We start from the raw sequence: 26,377 nt of genomic DNA on the forward strand, positions 1-26,377 counted from the left end.
TGCTGTTGCAGAGACCGCGCGGGTGCCTCGTGTGCCGGAGCTCTATTTACTGTAAATGGCAATAAGCCGTAAGCAATATGGGAGTATCCTCTTGTGTACTTCTTCGCGAGATGAAAAATATGGCCTGTCTGGACTGTAACCGTCGCCAAGCGTTTAAGCCGTCCTCCTTTCAGCCGTTTCCTCTGCGCGCGCTTCCAGCGCAGCTGGGAATGCTCGCGCTAACCAATGCGTAAGGCTAACTAATGAGAACGCGGAGAGCGATTGACGTCCTTAAAGGGACGCACGGGAACGTTCCATCCAGCAGACAGGGCGTCTAGCACGGTAAAGCTGCCGTACCTCCGGGACGCCACTGATCTGCCACGTTACTGCTGTAGGCAGGGCTCGAGTCGGGGTACCACGCAGGTGGACGGCGTCCCCCCACTTATTTTACCAGGGGGACGCCGTCCCCCCTGCCCAAAAGTCCCATGAAGTATTCAAGAAGTATGCAACGCTTTTGCTCTCACGGTACGGCAACCAAGTGTTCCATGTACATTTTGCACTCTGGTGAGCATGGGTCGGAGTAAACAGCTACGAGCAAAAGGCACAGGGACATAAAAACAAGAAATATTTCCACATATGTATGTTAAAACAAATAATGGTTTTAGCGGTAAACTCTATAAAGCAAGAACTTAGTACTGTGTCATGTTTCAGACAAGGATACAGTGAATGACGTCTGGCTGTAGGCGTCACCTAGAGCCCCTGAGTAACAGACCCGAGCTTGGGCACCAGATGCAGCCATACCCGGCCGGGGATGTGCGTGACCTCTGGGGCTCGGGATGTGCGTGAGGGCTGGGGCTGCGCGTTAGCGCTGGGGATGTGCGTGAGCGCTGGGGCGAGGGACATGTGGCACGAGCCAGCAGCCAGGACACACGCCATCCTTTTGCCCGATTGCCCCATAAAGTATGAAATGTTGCCCTAATCAATGCAAAAGGAGGCGGGCAGTAAAACGTGATTGTTAAAACAGTTAGAAATACCTGTACGTCAGGGGCAATTAAAAATATAAAAGGCAAGAGAGGGGCGAGTGTGCCAGGGTTTGGACAGCAGGGTACTGGCTGGACGTTTCAATCAGAGCAAGCTGTCAATAGGTTGAAGTGTTTGCTGTTTTGTACTGAGCTCAGACACGGTACAAACTGGACCCGTAAACAACACGAGGGAGGGAAAGAGGCAGAGGGGAGAGGAGAGGTAAACGGAACAAATAACCAGTTCCAAGATGCAATGGATTTGGCTGGAATTTTCGTCATTGCCACAATGCTTGAAAGCTAGGGCCTATCTACACTCATCAGCTCGACTCACCTGTAGATAATGACGCAAACCGCACCACCCCAGGGGCCCCCTCCCATGGCAAGGCCCCCTGCTGTTGCGAGATTACAAACTGCACCACATCCTGACTTCTAACTATGAGGCAGCCTGAACTCTAATCAACAGCAGGCCTGGGCTCCAGTTGGGGTACCACGCAGGTGGATGGCGTCCCCCCACTTATTTTACCGGGAGCAGATGCACGATAACTATAAACTCCAACTGAGTGCAAGCCACCTTTTGTGACGTCACTTCCTGTTGTGACATCAGCGTCCCCCCACTTCTTTTTTTAGGACTTGTGCCCTGGCTGTAGGGCTTCCTGCAACATCTCGTATCCCAGTTGCTAGCCCCATGACAAGTGACTTTTGTGCGTTTGAGGTTTAGCTAATTTATCTGGAAAACAAAAGCTGAAAGACTTGAGCACAAGGTTATCGCTGTCCCCACAAATAAGTAATCATCAGCGGAATCGCAAGCACTGGACTATTCATTTGCTTGTCTAACTACATGTTGCCTAGTAGTGTTTGGGGAAAATATACTATAATTAAACGTCCATTTCGATTAGTACCGATTTATTAGTTTTACTCAGGAGGACAGTAAATCAATGTGTTTTCAGCCAAAACGATAATAATGCCTTCATCCTGTGATGTGTATTTAAAGCTTATCAGGCCAGATAAACAAAGTACTCCTAATAGCCATAGTGACAACAACAAATGATTGAAATAGGAGCACATTCTTGGGCTTCTGATGCAAAAGTCTAAAATGCCATTTAATAAAATGTTTGCTGGAGCAGTGAATAATAAATGAGCGGCTAAAGACGCTCATTTATTATTCTATCCAGCATTTAGTTATATCTTTTGTGGGTGTCCTAGTCCTACCTGGGACACCCACAGATTTCTGTCTTTATTAGGACTGCTGGGGGATCCTTAAAGCCCTTGAGACCCTGCCTGCTCCCTGCAGGGGAAACGGACACACTTCTATTTTTTAATGTTATGTTATGTTAATAATTTTGTAAAGCACTCAAATACCAGTCGGCGTCTTGCAGCTGGTGTCAAATCAAGATGATTTGGGACAAGGCATGAAGCAGTGACAAGTTTTTAGTTGTTTCTTAATTTTTTTTTTATTTGGCTGAGCTTTGAGATGGTCAGGCATTGAATTCTACCATCTGCAGGTACACTAGGAGAAACTTCTTCCTCCCCAGTGTGCTTTTTTGATTCTGGGAATGTTAACCTGTCTTGCAACGCTTCACCCCAGGGATGAAGCACGGACATTCCATTTGAAGATTTCTTGAAAGAAGGGTGGACCAGCCTGGTGCAAGGCCTTGTAGGCCCAGCATAAGATTTTGAACTGGAGTCTCGCTCTGATTTGTAACCTGTGTTGTTCCTTAAGGGTTTGTGAGATGGACCCGAATTTTGGGATGCTCATCAGTACTCGGATGGGTCCCGCCTTTGGTACCCCAGTCCTACCTAGGCCACCCAACAAGTTTTTTAACATTTGGGCTGCGAGTGTGGCCCATGGCCCTGCAGCCCTGTCAGCTCCCCAGCCTGCATCCATGCCAGATGTGGAAGGGGCCCGGTCCAATGGTTTGCTCCCACCCCGGGAAAGCAGCTTTGGTATGCATTCCCTCCTGGCGGGAGCAATCCTGTGTTTTCTGCCCCAAGAGCATGGGCAGGGAATTGCCCTGGCTGTGCTCTTGCAGGCGGGGAACAGCATAGTGTCATGGGGGATGTGGGATGGTAGAATGTCATCGTGCCCCGGGGGGTTGAAGAACCCAGGGCCATACGATGGCTCGCAGAGAGGGACCCTACTCCCACCTCCTTCCAAAAATCATCTCACCCTGGTGTCCAGGGCTATATTATGGCTCAGGGAGAGGGCCCCACACCCCCTCCCTCAAACTAACGAAATCGGACCTGGAAGATGGGGTCTCTAGGGTCTTGTATTGGCTAGGGAGGGTGGAATCACACACTCACCTCCCTTTCCTAATAAATTTCGTTCACTCCTTTGGCCCTCGCCCACCCCAGGGGTATTGAAAATAAAAAGGGCAGGAGCCCATCTTTTTGTTTATACCAGGACCACAGATCTGCGGATTTGCTGTACCGTTAAATATGTTTTTGGCCACGAGGATTTGGATGTCAGGGTTTTCCATCCTGCCCCCTTTTGTTTCTTAAATCTTTTTACAGGATAAAGGACTGAGTTCTCAAGCCCTAAAATGTCTGTCACAACATCTTTTTTGATGTTGTGGAAGCCAATCTTTTGATCAGTTAGGTCTGTAGTACCTGAAAAAGCACACTTTCTGAGTAAAGATCTAGCTTTCTATCAAATTTGGTATCAAAATTTCCTAGGGGAAATTTGCATAGGCAAAATATGTCTTGGGACCCCCCGTTTTACGCCCGCTTGATGGATCACCCTAAAACTTTCCAGGAAGGAGCTGAGGTGGAGGAGACTTTTTTTGGGAAAGTTGTGTGAAGAATCATAAGACGCCACCAAAGTTATGAGCAAACCAAAAAAACTATTTCCTATGGAAGTGTTGTCCTAACGATAACTACCCAGTGGGAATCGCCACTGAGTGATATATATATCATGACAAAGGCTGACTGAATAGTCAAAATGTGATTGAACAGCTGAAACTCTTCCTGTGTCAAGAGCTGTCAGCAACAAAATGGAGCCTTCTCATGATTTTGAGTGTAGGCTTTCTCTTGATGGGGAGAAATAGTGCAGGTGTTAAAAGGCATATTTGGTATCACTCTTTCCTGCACCACTGGCAATCAGGAAGCACGCCAGCAAACTACAAAGCCCAGTTGTTTATATATGTGTGTGCGTGTGTGAGAGAGAGAGTGCATATGTATGTGTGTGCATACATATATCAATTCACTGAATTTTTCATATCATTTTAGATGTCATCAGTGATATCATAAATTATGTCATAGAACATGTCATAAGTGATTTGATATGTGAGGTCATAAGCAGTGCATGGTGAAGCGCAACTTACAGTTACCTCTGCTAACTATAACTGGTGAATTTATGTGATTTTATTTTTCCACAAGATTAATGTTCTCACTGGCAAACCCAACTAACAATAACATTATTTAATGTTTGGTTTTTAAAAAACAAAACAGATATTTTTATCACACCTAACTATAACGTTACTTTAACCTTTGTTTATTTCAGTGAATTTCTAGGGTTCTTTTATTGTAAAGTTATATTTAATTTCCATACGTAAATCCTACTTTCCACCATGCAAGGCCGACCTCCTGCATGGAGTTAAACCCATGCTGTGCACAGCCTTCAGCCTTGCACAGTGGGGTGTCAGCCACGAGGCCTGTCACCAACTCCCCAAAAGGCAGCCAACCACAAACTGCACACAGCCTTCAGCCATGCGCGGGGAGGTGTTGGGTACAGGACCTGGCCCTGGGGACCTTATTCCCCAGAACCTCTTTTTCACAAACACGGAAGGGGGCCTTTGGGGCCCCTCACTGTGACCTGTGTGGCCCTGGGAACCCATACCCTTTTTATTGTAATTGTAGGGGAAGTGGGCTGTGCGACCACCCTCTCTGAACCTTGTCCAGTCCTGGGAAACCCATCCCCCAGGGCCACTCTTTTAACTAAAAGGGAGGGGGCTGTATAGCCTCCCTCCCCAAGCTTTGCTAGGCGCTGGGGACCCTATCCCCCAGGGTCATTATTAATAATTAAGGGGAGGGGTCACGCAGCCCCCATCCAGAGCCTTGCTAGGATCTGGGGATCTCATGCCCTCGGATCACTCATTTGAAGAAAAGGAAGGAGGCCACATGGCCCTCTCCCCGGAGACTTGTTTGGCCCCGGGGGCCCCATCCCCAGGGCTTCTTTTTTATGAAAGAGGCCATGAGGGATGGCGCCCCATCCCAAGCCTGATTAGGCTCTAGGGACCCCTCCCTAGAGCCTTTTTTAAATAAATCAGAGAGGGGCCACATGACCCACTCCCCCAAGCCTTATTTGGCACTAGGGATACCACTCCCGTTTTGAAAGAACTGCACGCAAACAAACTTTATTGTATAGATGCAGATTTGTTTCATTTTAAAGAAAGTGCATTAACTCCTGCCCTCCCCGATCAGATCTTAAATTGTCAATTGTTGTAGGGAAAGAGGATAATTTGGGATAGGCCGCGGTAACCTGAGACTGCCTTGTATAAACTAGGATCTGTCGGATATTATTTCCTTTCTGTGGTAGGTTACTGTCGTTATAACAGAGTGGACGACATGCATAGTGTCATTGTTCATGAGTACTCATATTTCTACATTACACACAGTCTATCTGTGGCTCGGACACAATGACATCAATACTCAGTACTCAATAGGTTGCTCAGAATGCTTGTAGGATGACTTTGGCAAATATTTCTGTACAAACTTTCATCAGACTTCACCAAAGCATTCACAATCTTCACTCAACTACATATGGGTGCCTATAGTTCACCACTTTACCATGCACACTATTCCAGGGCTTTCCGCTGAACTTTATACATGAGTTACGAGTCTTGTGTGATTAGCAATATCAAATGCCTTTAGGGAATAAGAAGAAAAGCAACCTGAAATCATTAGGCTTAATCATTTAGTAGTTCTGTTACCAAGTACTCCATGTTTGTAGTGCAAGGTTTGTTCAGTGGCTTGCAACTCTAATACTGTCTTTTGTTGAGACAGTTCCAGTCCATTTAAAGAGACAAGGTTAGTGAGGATTGGGTTCTTGGCTATCAACTTATCTGTTAAATACTATGTTGAATACAATAGCTGTAATTGACCTGTTGGAAAATTGAATGAAGGCTACATCTATGATCATGCAATGGCACATAATGCAATATTCTGTTCTATAGCCTTGTACAAAGCAAGTATATCCCAGGAGACTTCTGAAAGCTAAACACAAGAAAACACATTAAAGTAAATCAATATTCCTTGCAGACCAAAACTAGAATGTATGTGATTGACCAAAGGGAAGCCGGATCACGGACCCAAAGAACAGCATAATTTGAGTTAGCAGACTTGCATCATGAGATGGAGAGATGAAGGTCAAAATTACAATGTGGGATGTGTAGGCTGTTCATTGAAATAAGATTGCAGAGGTTTGGAACAGTTTGATCATGGGATATTTTTCAGGAATAGAGGGTGCATACTTTTTACTTGAGGAGTTGAAGACATTAAAAATATGTAGTATTGGGATGTTTGGCCACACTGCTCATGGTAGTGTGACTGGTAAGCATCAGGATTTAGAATCACCAATCTGCAGGGATAGTGGAAGGCACTAAAAGGACTATTATACTCTGCATTACATAAGGTGACGAAGACAGTTAAATGACTATTGGCTAAGTCTAGATTTTTTTTTAAATAATTCAGCACATATTAGAAAATATTACAAAAATAAAGTGACCTAGAATTCCACCATACATCTGCGTTGGAATTGGATAAACCTTGCTTAAGGTCATCCTTTATATCTTCCTTAAACCCTACAGGAGAGGTGATTTCCCTTAAGGCACTATGAGCTCGTTTTTGTATTTTTAAAATTCCAGGAGGTTGAAGGTTGAACTCTTATAGGACGCATGAACTTCATTTTTAAATCTCCTTCAAAGAATGTCTAGCCTCTGTTTTGAATTACAGGCTTTTTATGTCTTCCCTACAAATAGCATTAGGCTGTTTGCAAACAGATCTATCGAAATCAACATAAACTGGGCTTTAGGCCGACCCTTTGCTTTTGATTCAATGGTTTCCTTGTGTATCTCTTACTCTGCTCGTATTTCCATGAAGGTCTTCCTCCGTATTAATGTCCTGGTTCCGGCCAAGGAGCATTTCAGGTTTATCTTGTTTTGATTTGTTCTGTTGCAGCCTACCTATAGTGAAATTATGTACTGCATTGTTTGAGGGATTAGTTTATTTTTCTCATTTTTGTCTCTGTTCCCCTTTTTCCCTTTCTTCATATGTAAAACTTGCAGCATCCAACCCTGCTCCTTTTTTAACCCTCACTGCAGGCCCTTCACTCTTCCCGCTGGTTGGTGATCACCAGTATCATTGGATGCCCAGCTTGGAGTCCTTTTTAAAATATAAGATTGCCAACAATGTGTGCACATGAACAAAAGCACACCCATGCTTGCATTGAAACATCCTTGGAAAATCTTTTGTTTTAATGCTAAAAAAAAAACATTCCGAGATGGCTGCGATGTGTGTGCATGTACACACAAACACAGACGCACATCGTAGCCATGTTGGAATTGGTTTACTTAACACTGAGATAAGAAGTATTCCAAGATGTACACCATGCATGCGCACACCTGCGAAGGCATTAAATGGTTCACACATGGCAATCATAGACGTTACAAGATGGTCACTGTGTAAGTGCATGCAAATCAGCAAACGTTTTATGTGTTTTGTTTTTTATAAAATATATTACTGGGGTGGTGTGGTGAGCAAACAAATGATGTATTGAACCCAGATCTCTGTGACTGGACTGGGAATGAATGTTTACATGATCTAGCATTCTGTCCAACAATAGTTTTTTTTTGCTTTTGTCGACCTAAGCGGGAAGGGTATGCTCAGACATGGGTCCCGTGCTCACTGTGCCACTGGATTCAAGCTAGCCTGGCTGATGAAGAGTGATACCCCGAAACCAGGCTCAAGATGCTTGTTTCCGGTCCAGGGAGGACCTGGCCTGGCAATTCATGCTGTCCTGTTCCCATGAGGAATTGGGTGAAGACGGTTTTGCATAAGGCTGGGTTCAAATTGGAATCACGAGGTGAGCAAAAAAACGATTGGATAAACCCAGATCTCTATTACTGGGGGTGAATGCTTGCATTGTTCAGCATTCTGTCCATCTACTGTTTTTTTAACTTTCTAAAAGTGGAATTTTCAGAAATATGACTTAAAATCCAACATTACAACTAAACACGGTTTCAAATCATCCTGGACATTCCTGCTTCTTTCTAATTGAAAGTTTTCACTTATTAAATGAAATAAGGTAACCTAATGTTATCCTATAGGAGAGGCAAGCCTTGCAGTAATGAAAAACAAATGCAAGAGTTTTTCACTAACAGGATATGTAAAAGTCAAACGTACATGTACAACTTTTCAAACACACTGCACTGTACCCTATGGCTGTTTAGGGTATACCGCAGGGGTGACTAATATGTATTAAAAAGAAAGGTTTAGGCAAAAGGTTTATTTTGCAAAGTCGAAATGTCAGTATAAACTGCACTCACATGCTGCAATGACAGGATGGAGGCATGTTTAAAGGGCTCCTCAAACAGGTAGCACAATGAGTGCGGCAGGTCCACTAGTAGCAGTTTATTTACAGGCCCTGAGCACAAGTAGTACCATTTCACTAGGGACTTACAGGTAAATTAATTGTGCCAATTGGGTGGAAGCCAATGTTACCATGTTTTACGGAGAGAGTACTAGCACTTTAGCACTGGTTAGCAGTGGTAAAATGTGCAGAGTCCTATGGCTAGCAAAAACAAGCCAGCAAACGCAGGCGGATGGAAGGAAATAAGTCGGGGCAAAACCACACCAAGGATATCGGGTCCAACCACCACAGGGAAGCGACAGAAGAGGTACTGCATCTGCATGCCCACCTGCAACAGCTGTATCAGGGTTACATTATTTTGAGTTTCTTGTGAGTTTTTTTGTGCATATCCTTTTTTCTTTCACTGAAAAAGGTCCTACATCCATAGTGGGAGCTGTGTTGATGAAAAAAACAAGGATTGCAGTTCTGTCATAACCTGACAGTATAGCAGACCTCTCAGCACCTTTTCATTTTCAAAAGACAAACCCCTAAACCAGTGGCTCTTTCGGAAAATACAAATGCACTGTTTATGATGTACAAAACGTTTTCTCCTCGCTCCTAGAGGACATTTTGTTTTATTCATGTCTGGCAGCACCATGCCGTGCATGGCAGTCCCAATTAGGAGACAAGCTGTCAACCATAGTATCAGAAGGCTCACCCTAAATGTGAGCTTTGCAAGTCCATGCCCACCAGTGGTCTAGCAGCAGAACAAAACAATCATCTTTCCTAAGTGCACCTCACCCACCACTGATAAGGAATGTGCCAGACCTTTATCCTCCTTGACTAAAATGTGAGGAAACCATCATTCTATCCCACCCATGATATGTTCAGTGCTGTTGCATCCTACCAGACGTTGGACATCATACGCTCTAAACATTCACTACACACAGGCTACACACAGAAGTGTTGTGTCTTTGCCCAGACATTCACAAGCTAAAAACTCAATGGATAATCATTGCCCTGCCCTGTGATCAAGGCCGGGGTAACCTGGTCGAAACGCGTCATGTTGGAAGAAAATAAATGTGCACTTTAAAAACTTTACCTTCTGTGTGGTCCGTTCCTGCTGAAGAAAACGCCGGGTGGATCTTGCCCTACTTGTGTTTTCAAGGATTTGGTTTTCATATATATATATATATATATATATTGTCCACAGCTCCCTCACAGGAAACAAATGGGTCGCACTCCACGGGTATTCTTTTTGCAGTTTTTTTATTTTTTCGTTTTTAAGTTACATTTCCACAGGCAGATGTTCCGATCTACGCGTTTCGGTATTACAAATACCTTGCTCACGATCAACCGTTCTCTGGGCTACCCCTTCAAGATATACCACAATACAATGTATTCCATACATCACTTCCTGTTCGGGGTGTGTCAGAGCCTCTAAGCTTTATGGGACATGTAGTACACGGGTGCGCAGTATAAAATATCTATAACGAGACACATATTAAAATTGGACAGGCAGCAAGATGGAAAAAAGAGAAGCGAAGCGTAATGATTTATTACGTCAAATGTTCGAGAAAGGTTCTGTGGAAAAGGAAATTGGCGGAGCAAGTATACAAGCTAAAACGGATACCAAATCGAAACTCAAAAACTGGGAGAAACTGAGCAGGAAGGAAATAAATAAGTCTTGGGAATTAATTACCCTAAAGGAATACCTAGAGGTGAAACGTGTACCTAGAGGATTAAGGATCATGCTCATGCCGAGTCACCAAGACAGCTCTAATGATTTACTACAAGAATGGGGAGAATTCATCTTACAGTCATCTTTGGGACTAGTAGCAATTCTAGTCAAACACATTGAAATCGGCTTACAAAAAGTAAAAGAACAATTGTATGAAATGGAGAAAGAGCTAGCAACTTTAAAGCTAAATGCCGACATGACAAAGTTCAAGGAAGAACTAGAACTGCAAATTGAAAAGCATGAGGACACTGTGAGAGAACGCAAGCATCAGAAATTTATCAGGGATGCAACAGATTACGCAGAAGGTCGAATATTCTCATTCTCAAAAAAGTTTGATCAAATGAGACAACAAGTATTGAGCACCAGCTCTATAAGTCTATCGAGCAGCGCATCTTCCCTGATATCAGAGAATAATGAAGGAGAACCTGGAACGTCGGCCGCCACAGGACAGCAGCCTTTTTTAGGGGACATGAGACTGGTACTGCACCAAAAACAGTGGGAGCAGAATCTACCCCCTCGTCAACAACAAAGAGGGAGAGGGAGAGGACGCAGATGGCCCCAAAAAGACCAAAAAGGAGAGGAAAAAGGTGCAAAAGGCAACGAAGGAACAAAGGTGGGAACAGAAACGCGCAGTATGCGCAGGAAGATGAACCTATAGAGGACGAACTACAGGTGGTCAACCTATCCAAAAGGGCAATATCGACAACAGAAGAACAACTTCTGAAGAAGGGAATCAACTTCTGTCCAAAGATAAAAATGAACTTAGCCCAAGTCCGGATAGATTTTTACCTCTATATCAGAAAAATCAAGCTAGCCAAATACTTCGCGGAAAAGCACAAAACTGAAAGGACTAATAAAGTCCCTATACAGGAAGGGGTCACAGCCTTATCAGTTAAAGACTCGGAAGCCCTGATGACCCTGATAAACTTAAATGATGATGTGAATCGCGACATCACCCTGGAAGAAGCTTGCGAACAAACAGTTGCAGGATTGAGTGGGATGAAACCTAAATCCAAGTTTTATCCCCAATTGGCACCTGGAAATAAAATTGATCTCTTTCAGGAGGCTGTAACCCAAGACTTATATAAACTGAAAAACATCAAGTACAAAGACAATCTAACAGAATTGGAGAGAAAGGCGCTCGAGGAACTCGCGGCAGACAAACAAATTGAAATAAAAATGGCCGACAAAGGCGGAAATGTGGTAATACTGGAAAAAACGGCATATATCACGGAAGCGCACCGTCAATTAAGAGATACAAAGTATTATGACAAACTGAGAAAAAATCCCACCATGGAAATAAAGGAAATGGTGGATGCAAGACTGTTTGAGTGGTCAGAAAAAGGTCTAATTGACGAAGAAGAAAGGAAATATCTAACGGTAGCGCACCCAGTTACCGCAACCATATATTTTCTACCTAAACTGCACAAGCACGCAAAGATGCCCCCGGGACGCCCGATCCTTTCTGCCAAAGGCTCACTCCTGGAACCCATTGCCAACTACATCGATCACTTTCTGAATCCGTTTGTACTAGACCTGGACTCCTATGTACAAGACACGAGTGATCTGCTCAGGAAACTTGAAAATACTCCATGGCAGGACACGTACCAATTGGTATCCATGGACGTCATCTCCCTTTATACCAACATAGGGAATGACATGGGCCTTACAGCGTGCAACTACTTCCTGAAAGAACGAAAAATGGAATTTTCACACCACAACCAGATGATATTGGATATGATCCAGATCTGTTTAACCAGAAACATATTCATGTTTGGGGACGAACTATACTCCCAAAACAGCGGGACGGCGATGGGATTTTCCTTCAGTCCCAGCTATGCCTGTCTGGCGATGGGATGGTGGGAGAAGGAAATAGCGTGGAGCAACAGCAACGAAACAGCATTGAATAAAGTAATAAGCTGGACCCGCTATATAGATGATTTACTCATCATCTGGGATGGCAGCAAAGAGGATTTCCAGAGATACTTTAACATCATGAACAACAGCATACCAAATCTCAAATTTAGCTATGTTATAAGCAATGAGAGGATTGTATTTCTGGACACTGAGATCTATATTCGAGGGAACCAAATTCAAACAACATTGCATCGTAAAGTTACTGCCACCAACTCCACACTAGAAGCAACCAGCTTCCACCAACAATCCCTGATCAGCAGTATCCCATATGGGGAATTCTTGAGAATCCGGAGGATCTGCAGCGAAAATGAAGAGTGGGAAAAACACAGCACTGCAACCTCGAAGAGATTCGAAAAACGCAAATACAACAAAGGCATTGTGAAAAAATGCTGGGAAAGAACAGACAAAAAAACAAGAGAGGAATGTCTCCAGAGAAAACCTAAAAAATCAACAGAGGAAGCGGAACCCATACGCATGATAATGGACTACTCTAACGAGAGCAAAAGAATTGCTGATATCCTCAAGCGTAATTGGAAAATACTTCAACTGGACGAAACTGTGAAAGACATGGTGGGACTACATCCAACGATCACCTACAGAAGGGCAAAGAACCTCAAGGATCATCTGATCCATAGCCATTTTAAAAAAACAAAAAAGGATGAGTGGCTAAAAACAACGGGGTTCGTGAAGTGCTACGCCTGCAAGGTGTGTCAGATTGCCAAACCCATTAAACAGGTACAAATGTCCAACAAAAAGACCTGGGAGATAAAGGAGCTGATCACATGCAAAACAACCCATGTGGTCTATGTCGTGGAATGCCCATGCCCCATGAGGTATGTGGGCAGCACAATATGTGAACTTAAAAAACGCATACTGGAACATGTGCGTGCCACCATCCACAAAGACAAGGCTAACGCAATAGCCAAGCACATGGAACTGTATCATCAGAGTGACTGGAGCCAACTAAAATTCTTTGGTCTGGAAAGTGTCCCCAAGAAAGATCGAGGAGGAGACAGAGAAAGACTCTTAAGACAAAAGGAATCCCGCCATATCCTAAACCTACGAACCTTAACGCCCTATGGGCTGAATCAATCTGAAGAACTGTACATACATTTATGAAAACTTCTCTTTTCTTAACTTTTGTGATGCCCAACATATATCTACTCCATGTTGACTGATGTTAACAGGTGCAAAAGAAACAAGTAATGACGAAAATGTGATACTATAATAGTGAAATCACCCAAGCGGTTGTTAGAATAATGAAGGTGGAATTAAGCATTATGGGGAATCTGTGACACTAAGAAAGCCTCACACTATGTGAGAACCAAATTATACTTATAAATCAGTGATACCGATAATGCTGAGTTTAATTATATGATTCCTACATATATAATGTCATCCCACCAGAGGGAAAATATTAGAAACAAATAATGCAGCTGCTCAGAGACAAACGGAGTTAAAATTGTTACCATACTGTTTACTAATCCCACTAGAGGGAACCTAATATCACCATCATGTCACAACATCTTTATTTGCATCTAATGAAATATAAAATGTAAAAATTGGGCGATATGAAGTAATATTGACACTTTGGTAAAAAAACTACATGTCCCATAAAGCTTAGAGGCTCTGACACACCCCGAACAGGAAGTGATGTATGGAATACATTGTATTGTGGTATATCTTGAAGGGGTAGCCCAGAGAACGGTTGATCGTGAGCAAGGTATTTGTAATACCGAAACGCGTAGATCGGAACATCTGCCTGTGGAAATGTAACTTAAAAACGAAAAAATAAAAAAACTGCAAAAAGAATACCCGTGGAGTGCGACCCATTTGTTTCCTGTGAGGGAGCTGTGGACAAGATATCAGCAGCGTGGTTCAGCTGCAGGGCGCCGCACCCGTACTGAGCGCTGTTGGAGTGGCGAAAGGAACCAACCATGGAGAATATATATATATATATATATATATATATATATATATATATATATATATATATATATATCCCAAGGATGTGAATATTGGTTAGCTACTGTGATGTGGTTTATACACTGCACTTCCCAAAACATTGAATGAAAAAGTGTACCAACATCAAAGTAATGAAGCTCACCTTTCCCTAAATGCCCATAAGAGTGACTATGTAAAGCTAGGATGGCCAAACTTCATTAGCTGCCACGAAAAGAGCACATCAATTAAAGATTTGTGGTCTGCTTCATAAAGCATACTAGAAGAAAAGCATGGAGTACAATCAAAATCTTGCCCCTCATTATACCCTAACGAAGACTCTCCTCTCACCAAACTTTCCAGATCTTAAAACAACTGATACAGATCCCTCAGGGTTCAAGGACCAAAGCTAAGGACGGCTGTGAACCTGATCGTGGCAGCAGAACCCAAACACCCACGTTTTAAAAACCGAGTTATTCAGGCTGGCCTTGGCTAGACCAATTAAGTGTTGATATTTACTTAGAAATCATTCAATGCACAAAACAAGTAAAGTTGCTGCGCTGCGTTACTGGAACGGACAGACCAGATCAGCGCTGTATCTACTAAGATGTGCCACTGTTGAGCTCTCCATGCTCAGGCGCACTTTCTGCTGCCATGCATCAACACAGGCACCCTTGTACCATCCATGACTAGACCAATTAACTGTTGATATTGACCCCAGATTTACTAAGGGATAATTCACTGCTCACAACAAGTAAAGGTGCTGCGCTGTGTTATTGGGATGAGAGAGAGAAGAACAACTCTGTATCTACTAAGATGTGCCACTGTTGAGCTCTCTCCATGAACTAGTGCCCTTTATGCTGCCATACGTCAACACAGGCACCCTTGCACCGTTGTGCAAGCATGTCTGCATTTTGGTAAGCATAGTTTTTATACAGGAAGAGGTAGAATCCTGTACCAAAACTATGATTTCAGGCGTTTCCCTCTTCCCATGTGTGCCAAAGAATGCAGCTCAGATGCAGAGAGGGAAAGACGAGGAGAGATGAAAACATGTCTCTTCGTTACACCTGTCACAATGAGGTGCAGGGCTTTGGCGTAAATCATTGTCTGCAATTCTTTGTAGTCAGGGATTTGCGTCAGATCCCATTAATGGTTTCCAGGGAATGCCGATGAACCATCCATGGAACACCCCCGTGCTCCAAAGTAACGCAAGGCTGTGGATTGTGCAGTTTTGTACTACTTTTGGTTACAATCCAACTGCTATCGCAACCGGGGTTGATTTGTAAGAACCAACACACCATTTTGCGTCGGGTTTGTGTTAAAAAGGAACCCAAATATAGGGCAAAGTCTTTGTATATCTGGGCCTGACAGAGGGATATCAGATAGGAGTCATGCCATGCATTTAATTCAACTCCTGCGACTCCACAATCCCCGACTTTCATGGTTCAACTTTACAGCGCTCTGGAGTAGGCACGAGGCACTATATAAAACTCTCAAATACATTGGCCGCGGTAATGCATGAAGCAGCCATTCACAGAACTGCAACCTATGGAGAATAACTTTCCAGCGCACTTAGATATGTAATTATTTTCCTATTCAATATTCAAATAATTGCAAATCAGATGACATCGGGTTACCCATAGAAACGGCTGCCTCCCGCGCATGCGCACGGGACGCCGGGCTGCGCATCTGTCAACAGTTCGATTGTCTGACGAGCATCTGTTGCCTTTGACTGTATTTACGGTGATTACATAGTTCAGGCCTTTTTCACACTATTGTACGTGTCATCAAAAGCTAGTAATGAAAATCACTGCAATCATTATTTCGGCTTTTAGGGCTGTACCATCTGCTGAGCGTTGGCCTCTGCCACCCACCAACTGGAAGAGCATTGTGCCAGGACACACGCTCCAGCACTGTTGCTTATTTATAATAACAGTATCCGATTAATTGCTCTCCTAAAATACCACTTAGACAGGCAGTGTTTCTGTATAGTCATTTTAAGATTTCACACTTCTACAGCTAGAGTCAGCACTTGACATAAATATTGGGCAGCTGAAGCTCTCTGAACATATTGGCTGTGAAAAAAAATGCAATCCTTTCCCAACAAGCGTATGCGCAGGTTTTTGACAGAGTGCCTTATTTCACATCCTTGGAACCTTGAAAGCGCGCAGCAAAATTTTTATTCGAAGGAGAATCTTTCATGCATATGTATGCTAAAAACATTTACAGCCCTATTTCATGTACGACAGTCCTCGGTGTCAGGCTGAAAAAGTGACAGTGGCGGACAGGGCGCTGCGGGAAGATGGTGCCACCCACATGGAATTCTAATTCCCCAATGTGCGGATTGCTAAAACTTTCCGAAAATCAAAGAAGCCTGTCTGGGTATTTTACAAGTAACCGTTGCAAAACGGCATTTTCAATCTTCCACCAGTGCAGGAACTAGTTACATCTACTGGAAGTAACATTTTGCACGAGTTTGTGCAAATTCTGGTGCAAATATTGATCAGTTATTGGTGCAAAATTACTCAGTCACGAGTGCAATGCGTGTAATCCAGCCCCTAAAATTGTGTTTTTTGGAACAGAGGCAATACACTATGCACTTATTAGGCTATTGAGTGTTGGATAAATAGCAGCCAATTGCTTATAATTATAAACTGGGCATTTTCCACACTCACTGTATTGTTTCCTGCTAACAAAGGACACACTTCAAAACAGATATTGGCTGAAGTTTCGCAAATCTCACAAAAAAATCCTCTTCCTGGTCCCCGCTTCTTTTCAGGCTTTACAATTTGGTAAAGCAGCACCACTTTAGATGAACTGTCATCTGTGCCTCAATGAGTCATGAGCCCTTAGCATAGGTTCCTTAGTTGAACAAACTGTGTGATCCTGGATTATCTGCCAAAATAGGGGACACTTGGACACAAGACAAAAAACAGCTACCAAGCAGCCTGAGGCGCTTATTAATACTGAAGGAACTCGCATCCACCAGATGAAAAACGCCAAATACAAAGTGAATTCATGACTTAATTCCAGACTGTATAAGTCAGGGCAAAGAGTGGGCTGTTTCCCCTATTTCACATTGCCACCTGGAGCTTCTCCAGGAGCAGTTCCTCCGTTGGAGCGGAGGAGCTTTGCCCCACTCCTCCCCCCACCCCCCCAGCAAAGCCCCAGGGATTAAAAATAAAAATTGTCAGGATGGGGCAGGCCGCTGATGACTGGCAGCAGCAGGGAGGAGGGTAGGCTGGCTGTGCACTGTTTAAAGTGTGCATGTCTTTTTGGCCGTCCGTCTTGCCACGGCCAGCCACACATGTCTTTAAGACAGCTGGGTTATAGAAAGTGAAAGCCTCCACAGCGCTGTGGAGCGCCGAGTCAGGCCACTCCCACCAATCCTAGAGTTGCTCTCATACTTGTGAGAGCAGTGCCAGGATTGGCCAAGGGAGTTTCCTGTTGGCCGGGTTGCTGACGGTGAAAGAAGACGTCGGGTGCAGAGGACGCGTGGTCATCTTCAGGTAAGTTATTTATTTTTTGTATATTTTGGCGCACGCCTGCTCCTCCTCCCAGTAGATGCCAGCCACCACTGAGCTTCACAGAACTTCCAGGGTGGTGCAGCATGGCTGTGTGGTGTCCACCTGAGCGAAAGGGACCACTTTGGCTACCTGCCTCCAGGATTATGGGTCCCCTAAAATTCTCCCCCAAATGTGGGTAATTTTTTTTACCCCATCATCTAACCCCAAGGTTTCAACCGTCTCTCTGCCATGTGTAATATTTTTTATACACAGTGGCCCTAACAATAATACTGTTTTAGGTGGAAACATGAGTTTCTACTCGGGGAAATATTATGAGCCCTGCAATATTACTGATTCCAATTGTAATGCCTCATTTGTAATTCCTATACCTCAGTTTATTTTACATTTACCCCTGGTAGTGGTAACAGCATGAGCAGTATTTCTGCACTGTAAAATTTAGGTGCCTCATAAGGGTGGTCAATTTGTGCAATTCACTTATTGATGCTAGGTAGGTATTCTAACTTCCTTCTTTTTTCAACCACAGCGTGCATAGGAATTCCTTCCGCTCACTGTCTCTACAGAGCCTGATGGAGTCAAATCCACAGGCAACCCTGTGTCCTATTTCTTCGTTGCACATCAGTTTGGGTCCTGTTTTGTGTTTTTCTTACTAATGTGGGAGTTGACAACTCCCCATGCCCTTAAACGGGCCCTACGGGCTTTATTCTCAAAGTTAAACTCACACGTTAGGTGTAAGTTTACTATTTTTTGCTATTCAAAAACCTCGAGTGTAGTTTTAGGTGCAGTATCTAGGCTGCAGAGGTCTTGTAAATAGCAAAAAATAGAAAACTTACATCTAAATTGTAAGTTTACCTTTGCGAATAAGGCCCTATGTATCTCCATGTCACTGTGACATCCTCTACGTTGAAAATTCTCATACATAATTTAATATATGCTAACAATAAACACTTCCTGTTTAACATACTGTTTACCATAGCATAGTTCTGCTGACCATGTACCTGTAAAGTGAATAACATGGAGGATCTTCATGTCTGCTTTCAATGATACACATGCATGCACACACGCGCGCACACACACACACACACACCCACACACACACACACACACACACAGCTTTCTATTGATGACTGCTGCTTTAAAGTTCCCGAACTCTCTTCTCTCTTTCTAACATGGTGACCCTACAATATTTGGCCAATGCTCGCATTATCCACTGGCGTCCTCACTTTCCCAATTCTCTCAAGTCTCTATGTTGTCTTCCACCCTACCATCATCACTCCGCCGCTATCTCACTGGCCATTTTACTGCCTTCCGGTACAAGTCCATGTAGGCCACGGGTACTCATAGTACGGCCCGGGGGCCGGCAGCAGCCCGGCAAGCCTTCCGTGGCGGCCCGCGGACCATGAGACATCGTACCCATGTTTAAAAAAGAAAAAAATTCCTAGAGTGTCTGCAAACACTGCCGGTTGCAGAGACACTCTGAGAGACTCTGCTGCTCTGTGATGCCGGGCGATTCATTCTATGAGGCCAGAGTGGGGCTGCAGGGGCGCTAAGAGGTGAACAAAGCCGTATTCACATGCAAATAATCTTTTTAAAGACCTGTGAAGTGCTCGGTGGGGCTGTGTGTCTGTGCGCGCTGGGGAAGCTGGCTGGGGAAGCTGTCTCAGCCCGGTGACACACAGGCAGGGTGAGATGACAGAGGGTGACAGAGGGACAGAGACAGAGGGAGAGGGAGGGAAAGGGAGACAGACAGAGAAAGGGAGACAGACAGAGGGAGGAGGGCGACCGAGGGAGGGAGACGGAGGGAGGGAGATGGAGTGAGGGAAGGGAGTGAGGGAGGGAGGGTGGGAAGAGAGTGAGGGAAGGGAGGAAGGGAAGGGAGGGAGTGAGGAGAGGGGAGTGAGGGTGGGAGGGAGGGAAGGGATTGAGGGAAGGGAGTGAGGGAAGGGAGTGAGGGAAGGGGAGTGAGGGAGGGAGTGAGGGAGGGAGTGAGGGAGGGAAGGGGAGTGAAAGAGTGAGGGAGGGAAGGGGAGTGAGGGAAGGGGAGTGAGAGAAGGGGAGTGAGGAAGGGGGGTGGGGGAGGGAGTGAGGGAGGGAGTGAGGGAAGGTTAGTGAGGGAAGGAAGTGAGGGAAGGGGAGCGAGGGAAGGGGAGCGAGGGAAGGGGAGCGAGGGAAGAGGAGCGAGGGAAGGGGAGCGAGGGAAGAGGAGTGAGGGAAGGGTAGTGAGGGAAGGGGAGTGAGGGAGGGAGAGGGGAAGAGGAGTGAGTGTGAGGGAGGGAAGGAGAGGAAAGGAGAGGGAAGGAGAGTGAGGGTGAGGGAGGGAGGGAGAAGGAAGGAGAGGGAGGGAGAGAGAAGGAGAGGGAAGGAGAGAGGGAGAGGGAGTAACAGTTAGTGTGAGTGAGACAGAGGGAGGGAGAGAGGGAGATAGAGGGATGGAGGCACAGAGATATATATATATATGCCAGGTCTGGTAGCTCAGCGGACGAAGGCGTCCGCTGCAGGGACCTGTGTTCAACCTCATGGTCACAGTTTTTTTTGTTGCTCTAGCCCCGCCCCCTCCCCCACTGACCCCGCCCCCACCGGTGCAGCCCCTTGACACAAACCACACTGTAAATTTGGCCCCTGAGAGAAAGTTTGTGAGTACCCATGATGTAGGCTAAAGGCCAACCTTTTCATTACCACCTGGACCCTGCATGACTATTGGACACAGGCTCAACTCTGCCACTCGCCTCCCCATTGTTCCATGTGTTGTTGCTACTGTGTCCCTTCAGTTACTCTGATCTCTCCTATGTACCTCCCAGTTATTGAAACTGAAAGGCGGATGCAGGAATAAAGAATGGAAGGTTTTCTCCTTACTTTATTATGAAGTAGACACGAAGACATAAAACATGTATATTCCCATAATCCAGGCCAGGAGCTGTGATGGTGTTCAGCTCAGCCCCAGGCTCAACAGCTACAATGTTACACAGAGTACACAGTACACTCGCTGCACGATGCACTCTAGCGCATAGACAAAAGTGCATAAACATAAAGGAGGGTCTGCAACATGCAAGGTAAAACACTTCCCAACACTGATCAACAAAGCCACCAATCAAAATCTTCAACATCTAACTCTCCCATCCTCATAAAACTGGCATCCTTGTTTTTCCTGTCCACAGAGTTGTGCCGGCGACCGCATCAGTTCACCATCACCACCCTGCCACCATCTGAACAATATGATAGTATCTGGTAAGAAAATCCTCCCACTACCTCATGACATCAAAGTAACTACGAATCATATACCCTCTACTTTTCTCTGTCATCAACCTAAACACTGGATAGTGCGTATTTTTTGCATATCCCTTTACTACACTCTCTTAGGGTGCAGAAGGCAACAAAAGGTTTTGTTGCATACTGTGATATCACAGCGATGTGCAATCACATGCTCTCTGGCCTGCGGCCGTCACTTTCCTTTACCTCCACTGCATCTTTTCATTCAAGGAGAGCAGAGAAGATCTGGTACATTCACTGCCTATTGTGCGTCTCTAAAGATTCTGAAGACCTGGAACAGTCAGTGGTAACAGCTAACACTGCCCACGCGGTCTAGATTTAGGGATCTAACTGCTGTACCAGTACAGGAGTGAGATTGTCAAACATGAACTTTCTCGCAGGTGTCTATACAACAACAATTATGAATCTCTAAGAGCAAAAGTAACACACGGAAGAACTTATTTTTATAGAAAATATATATTCTGTTTTTAATTGCTGATTTGTAAATTCATAAAAGGGGATATATAAAAATCGTAAATCAGATGCAAAATGTCATGACCTGCACACCATCTCCTACGCAATTTATTTCTTGAAGAGCTATAATGATTTATGCTTTCTAGTGCTTTCACCTCATCAACTAGGAGTGGTTGTTTTGTTATGAATTGTTCTGTTGAATTGATTTATACATTCTTTCATGATATTTTGCATCTGATTTAAGATTTTTATATATCCCCTTTAATGAATTTACAATTCAGCGATTAAATACAGAATATATATTTTCTATAAAAATAAGTTCTTTCGTGTGTTACGTTTGCTCTTAGAGATTCATAATTGTTGTTTTATAGACACCTGCGAGAAAGTTCATGTTTGACAATCTCACTGATTAAGTTCTCAACAAATGATGTGAATGATAGTAATCAAACAAATCCCTTGTAGATGACTTTACCCTGTACTGAACATTGCCCAAGCAAACAAGGGTTGATTGGGTTACCCTTTCTATTATCAGTACCAGTACAGCAGCAGTGCCATTCCTACCATTTATCTGTGTGCATGACTGCATCAGTCACCGATGGAGATTCTCCGAATATACCAAGCCAAATGTATTAGCATAGCGATATACGGGGCTGGAGTTTGGGGTTACGGAGGGTTTGATGCACGCCAGAAAGTTGAGAATGCCTTTTTAAGGTATTTGTTGGCAGTCCCGCAAGGTACCTCGACATTTATCTGCCACTCAGAATTAGGAATACCATATATTACTGATATAGTAAAAGCTCAACCCGTTTTATTATGGCATCGTATTTGGTCATTACCTAAAACATTATTTAATCAGGAGGTTTTGAAGGACTGTCTTGGCCTTGAAAACGTACACAAGATTGGGTGGCTCATGTACGTGAAAAATGTCTTGTCTGATCTGGGCTTGTTAATTTATTATTATGACCCTCCATTGATAGCTCAGATCCCCAGGAAAATGTTTAAAAAACAGTGCATGAATCATTTGGAGGAGGTTAGATTTGCTATTGAAGCAAATAAATGTTCAGTACAAAATAACCTAGTGATGCAAACTACTTAAACAATACAACCATATCTAACGTTCAACCTGAGTGGTTATGATAGGTTTGTTCTGACACGTTTTAGGCTGAATATATTTCATCATTTGGTAACCTTCCCCAAAAGGAACGATTGGGCCAAAACTCTGTCAACCTGCCCCTATTACGAGGTATCATCTCAAACATCAATGCACGTGGTTCTGTTTGGCAAATTCTGTAAAGAGATGAGGAAAAGATGGATAATACCTGTCCTAAAAATTTGGGGCATGAGACAATCTCGCCCAGCATACCTCGCTCTGCAATTCCTGGACGCGGATTGTTTCGTGAAAAACATTGCCCAATTTTTGAAACTTTATGTTAGGCACAGAAAAAACCTATAACAGAGATTGCTGCTGTATACTCGGTGCATGAATAAGATGTTCTCCATTCTTCTTTTAACCATGTTTTAGCTGTTTCCGAATATGGTCTCTCGACTTTGGCTACCATTATTGTAGTAATGTTCTTCATTGACTGAACTGAAATCTTTTAAATTATTTATTGTATACAGAGAATTAAATTTAAAAATTTTAACCAAATGCTTTTAAAATTATAATTTTATGGATTATTGTATCAATATGAAAACCGAATAAAGGAATTGAATTGGAATGTACTGCATCAGTCAATCAATCAGGATTTATAAAGCGTGGCTAATCACATGATAGGGTATCCAGGTGCTTGCAGGTCCGGAGGCTTATTTAAACAGCGAAGTTTTCTGGGCCATTCTGAATTCTGGAAGTGAGGTGATGGTCTGGAGGTACGTGGGGAGGCTGTTCCAGGTCTTTGCTGCGATGTGGGAGGAGCATCCTCCACTTCTGCTTTGGTAGATGCGAGGAGTATGGGTAAGTGAAAAGTAGGAGGAGCATAGTCTACTCAACGGTTGATGGATGTTCAGGTGGTGGTTAATGTAGGTAGGTCCTTGGTTGTGTAGAGCCTTGTGTGCGAGGTTAGCATCTTGGATTAGCATCTCCTGTATGGACAGTGTCCCCAATTCTTCATTTTCCCCAGAGTTTGTGTGCCCCAATGTGCAAATCTGGTGTTCCTCAGGGACATCCTTGAGGTGTCTTGTGAATGGGGGGATCCTCCCACATCTAGTTTCAAGATGACAGCCGCTTTTGATGCACTCTGAGCAGACCCTAGCTGGAGGCATCTGATTGTCATTTCTGTCTTGCATTGAGCGTCCCAGGAAGAGGTCTACTGGCCTCTATGTGTTAAATCAGGTCCAGGGGCTTCAGAAAGATTGCACCATGTTCTATGCTATTTTGTGTTTTTTTAAATGTTTGTGGACATTACAAGCCGGCATCACTGGAGTAACCCTTCGTAAATGTTAACATGTGCATCTGGTGATAATGGGATTCACGAACCTTGAAGGAGTGCCTCCGTTAAGGGTTACCTGTAGATATTCAGATCCTGTAAAAATGCATTTGCTAGATTGAGGGTGAGTGCTGCTCGATAGGAAAACGCCTTCCCACTCATTCTTCCCTTTTCTTGCTGCTGGAAGTCTGAAGGGAATCCATAGAGCTTCCTGTCGGACAGAATTGCCTGGAGAGTTCCACTGGTGCTCCTGAATGAACATAGACAGCTACCACAGCCACACATCTCACTTTGCATGGAAACTTCACCCAGTCCTATAGGATGACATTTTGAAACCTGTTAACTTTTGGACTATACATTGGAGCCCATTAGACTTTTCTGGACCTGAAGTGGAGAGGACCCCTTGTTGCTGTCCTCTTGGCTGGAATTAAGCCAAAGCGCTACTCGTCTGTCCTGTTGCTTCTCGTTCATTGTCCAGCATTGATGAGGGTCATCCAGTGACACAATTAAAACGTCAACTGGGCATGCAGGATAAGATCAGTGGGTGCCTGGCACAATATTAGAAATGAGGCTGTAGAACAACCCATGGTCAGCTTAATACTTCTGGATTCCAGGGGGTATATTTACTAGGAAATGGCGCAGCGCTGTTAGCAATTTAGCAGCGCCGCGCTGCGTCATTTAAAAACACAGGGATGTGCCATATTTTCAAGAATACAGTGCATCCCTGTGTATTTCCTTAGGCTGGTTTTTAAAAAAAGCTGCCTAGCACCAACTCAGACACCCTTGCACCATGGTGAAAGGATGTCTGCATTGCAGGGATGATTGTTTATGTGCAGGAAGAGACAACTTCCTGCACATAAAGAATCTGTAAAGTGATTTGCTCTTTCTAGGTGTACTACAGAATGCAGCAAACATAGAAAGAGCAAAAACTAAGAGAAATAAAATTATTTCTCCCCGTTGTGCCAATCTAAGGCCTACTATTCAGTGGTGTTAGTTTTTTTCGCTGCCTCAGATTTACAGATCCTTGTAAATTTGTGGCAGTGTTAACAAGCAATGGGTGTTGCGGTGGAATGCCCACAGCAACACCCATTGCATGCTCCTTTCATGCATACCTACCTGAAAGGAGACGATATTTACAAAGAAGGTTTAGCCACACAAAGTGGCTTAAAGCAGTTTTGCAAACATAGAGCAGGGCATTAGGCCACCGGAATGTCCGAAAGAGTGATGTTCGAGTGCTGCCATGTATTTACACTTTTCAGCGAAGCATTCCATCTGCCTCCATTTAAGAGCATGTCCAAGGCAACTCAAGTTATGCTGACATTGTCTACTTCACATAATTCGCTAGTTCACAAACCATCATCACTACATGAGATAAGCCTTAGCCAACCACAGATCTATACGCGCAGACTTCTGTTACAGGGCTGGCTTTAGGACGGTGCGGCTGGTGCAGATGCACCTAGCGCTAACATGGGGATGGGGGCGCTGGTTAAAAATAACTTACGGTTTAAAAGCACATCCTGCAGAAATCCTTGTCTCCTGCAGTTTTCAGGCAACTATAAAAAATGTCAAGATAACTCTAGTGATTAATGTTCCTGCTGGAGAGAGGTCAGAGTTTTGTCAAGTGGCACTTTTGACTCATCCTACTGTAGAGCAGAGGGTTAATGTACATGCAGATCACAGAACTGAGTGTGAGAGAACTATGTAGCACTATTAAAAAAATGAAATGCATTTCAGAGAGGAGGCTATGATGAGATGATGGCCACTGTTGGAGGGTGGTAGTAAGGGAATCCGTGGAGCAGGAGGTTATTGGGAGTGCCACAAAAAGTGTTGCACCAGTCGCCACAAGCGCTAAAGCCGGCCCTGTTCTGGTATGCTGCGTTTCCTATGCAGAACTCAATAACATTACATGATTTAGGAACATTCAAGTACATTTAAATACCGAGTGCTTCACAGTTGGATTTTTTTTCATTGGGTAGGTCTCTGAAAAAGCACTTTCCCAGAATACAGGCGGGAATACTGTTGCTGCGTGTGCTTTTGTTACAAGGGGACGGTTTTGCAGCACTGCTGCGAAATCGCCCCCTAGTTACAAAACTGGTCCAAAACCGGCCCCCACCCTTGCGGCCCACTAGGGAAGTGCCCGGTGCCTGCTATGGCCAGTCCAGCCCTGGCCACGCCTCTCCTCCATCCTCTTTGGTCTACATTGGAAACAGGAAGCACACAGGCTCCTAGTCTCTCCTAACCCAATCACGAACCTGTGATTAGTCTAAGCGGCCTGGTTCAGTGCTGAGACAAGGAGTGGGAGGCTGTGCACATTTTCCACATTGCTGTGCAATACAGCAGGGTGGAGAAATGCGAAGTGCCAAGCCCTCATGCGTATTGAGATAGTGACCACCACTCCCCCCACTTTGTGGGCAGCCCAGCTCCGCCTCGCACCTAAACAGAGCCAGTATGAAAAAATAAAATTACAATAACAACGTCTTATTATCATTTTATTTTTCCTGTGGGGTGACGCTCCTCCGCCTTAGCGGAGGAGCTGCTGCTGCTTA

Source organism: Lissotriton helveticus, chromosome 10, assembly GCF_964261635.1.
Source record: "Lissotriton helveticus chromosome 10, aLisHel1.1, whole genome shotgun sequence".
Lineage (NCBI taxonomy): Eukaryota > Metazoa > Chordata > Amphibia > Caudata > Salamandridae > Lissotriton > Lissotriton helveticus.